At 30.6% G+C, this 2716-nt stretch overlaps 1 long non-coding RNA gene across 1 annotated transcript; it reads right to left on the minus strand.

Annotated features, from left to right (window-relative positions):
- Positions 1–208: 208 nt before the first annotated feature.
- LOC141686908 (uncharacterized) lies at positions 209–1078 on the minus strand. The gene is made up of 3 exons (XR_012560847.1): positions 905–1078; positions 593–680; positions 209–462 (listed from the first exon to the last, which is right to left on the minus strand). It is a non-coding gene; the product is annotated as an uncharacterized LOC141686908 (long non-coding RNA).
- Between the last annotated feature and the right edge of the window lie 1638 nt (positions 1079–2716).

The following is a 2716-nucleotide window of genomic DNA, read 5'->3' on the forward strand; positions in this document are numbered from 1 at the left end:
ATCATAATTTTTTTACATTTTGGTGACCGAAATTTCAAATCTATAATATAATGGCCAAACATAACGTTTATATTTCAAGAAGGGGTTAAGGATCACTTTTTTGAGAAAAAAAAAACTATTTTTTAATGTAATAGAACTTCCTATTCCCATAAAATACACATGGCGTCAGTCCCTTCATTTTCTGAAGTCTGAACCCAGAATCATTGCATAGCAGTAAAATAGTTTATTGCACTAAACATACAAAAATTTCCAATTTAATACAACATAAATTTGATCTAGAATAACGAAATACTCGTCAGAGTTACATCTTTAAACTGTTGAATATATTGATTGAGCAGATTAAACATATGTGTGAAGCTGTAACAATTACATGTAAACTGATACTTGTACAACCTTTAGCCGAAGAAGATGGAGATATCGCAACATTCTTCAAATAGGCAGCAACAACACAAAGCTGCAAGGCTGCAACAACATTATAAAGTTTATAGATTATAATTGTATAGCAGCAGTCTCAAACAAACTATAGTGAATCAAAATTAAAAGAAACAGCAACAAAAGTATATCGAAACATAGTTGTTTAAAACCGTCGTACCATCCCTCGAGAAAGCCGGATTCTCTCCTAGGTGGTGGAGTAGCAGCATATTGAGGAGGTGCCATTACCGGAGGCCCATAATAGTTCCCTACAGAGTCATAGATAGGTCAGTACTATACTCAGTCAGATTGTACTGTGCTAATTATAATTGATGAAAATGTTTTAATATTTCCATTGTTGATCATCATCTACAACAACAAAAAAACATGAAGTAACTACTAAAACACCAAAGATTATAGCATAAAAATTGGTGGAAAAGAAGATAAATCGAGAAAAAACGGGAGAAATGAAATATTTGCATGGTAGGAGTACCTTGAGCAGGGTAGGGATATGCGTACTTTGGTTGTTCATTCATCTTGTGAATTGTAGTTAGTGTCAAGTTTTCTCAGTATCTCTTCTCCAACAATGCCAATGCAAACAACTCTTATTCGAGCAAATTTTGTTAAGCGTACGACTCATATATATACTGTCCACATGTGTTCTCTAGAAATATGGAGAGTTACCTCAAACTAATGACTTCACTTTTTCTGTTTATATTTTAAATTGACATTTGCGAAAGTAGTACAACTATTGTTATTCTTTCTAACCAATATCTTAATCGCCATTCATGTGATTTGGAATTAAAGATTTTGGTATCTTATTCCTGCTTAAATTGCTTTCAGTTTTCACTACTTTCCAGCTATAATGTCTTCTCTGTTGCTTTTTTAACCCCAAGTATTTATTAATTACCTTTATGTGTCATGTTTGTAAATGATCAAGCGTGAATAATGTAATAAAAATACTACTAAAAGAGAGGGAATGAGTCTTGCAAGAAAAGAATCAAATGTAAATGGAACAATTGCAAGGGAAAACGAATTTGTGTGACAAAGAAACATCTACTCCAAACTATGCAATTTAGACATCCATCACAAATTCTATACTAATAAAAAGCTAAATGGTCGGTTGTTGTTGTCCAATTGTTGTCCAAATAACAGAAGAAAAGTTATCATTATTCAAGAATTACGGGTTCTTTTCGCATGCATAACAATCTGTAAAATGTAATAAAGAGAGCATCTTCTCAAAGGTGTTAGTTAAAATGGTTTGCTAAAATAATATAAAATAATGATTATGTAAAATTTGTTGAATCGGTAAGGTAGTTTAGTTAGGTAGAATTGTCTATAAAAATTAGCTATTTTTTAAAAATAGTGTATTGCCTATTCTTTCAAGTTATTATAAATAAGATATATCATTTTATTTTGTGGTAATAGATGATGTGTAATTTCACTATACGTCATATAGATAACTTGGCTAAAATTTTAGTAAAGAGAATACTTGGAGTGAACAATATTTTACATAATATCGATATAATTATGTTTGGTATGTTTGACATTTTTTTAGTTAAAGATTTTTACACATTAGGGATACTCTAGCTACTTGCAAGCCTACATGTTAAGATATATTATAATCCAAGTAATCCCAACTTCTAGCACTTTAAACTTGTAACTTAACATAATATCAAAACTTTGATCGTACGAGGTATGAAGTCTGAGTCCTTCCTTTTCCCCCAAAATTTTCAATAACAACTGAAATGTTTAAATTGTATTTTAATATATCTAAGAATAATTTGTAATCCCCGTCAAATAAGTGAAAAAATGTGTATTTTAATGGTTCCAAAAATTAGACGAGATTCCCTCCTAATAATTGAAAATCTGACCATATGTTAGGCTATAAAGAAACAAACCATCTTGTGAACCCCTCTTGAACCCCTAAATGAGCGTTAAAGTGTGGATGATGTTTAGATAGGCAATCCCAATTATTTCTAATGTAATACGTTTTAGAATAAGCACAGTTCAACAGTAATTCCACACATAAAGTACATGCATATTTTTTTAGGGCCGAAAAATAAGTTGAGACATTCAAGAAAAATTTAATATTTGGCTCGAAAAAAGTTTAGGTTGTGTTAGATTCAGTTTGTAAATAAGTATATTAATAAATGAGTCAAACATGACCGTGATTTAATTAAGCTCAATTTATAATACAATTAATCTAAATTTTGCGAACATGTCTAATTATAATATTCGTGAACATAGTTTTGGAACGTGATTCAGAGTAAACGTAATTTGTGAGCATACCTGTTACGTTTAA

This window comes from Apium graveolens, chromosome 9, assembly GCF_009905375.1.
Source record: "Apium graveolens cultivar Ventura chromosome 9, ASM990537v1, whole genome shotgun sequence".
In the NCBI taxonomy this organism is placed as follows: domain Eukaryota; kingdom Viridiplantae; phylum Streptophyta; class Magnoliopsida; order Apiales; family Apiaceae; genus Apium; species Apium graveolens.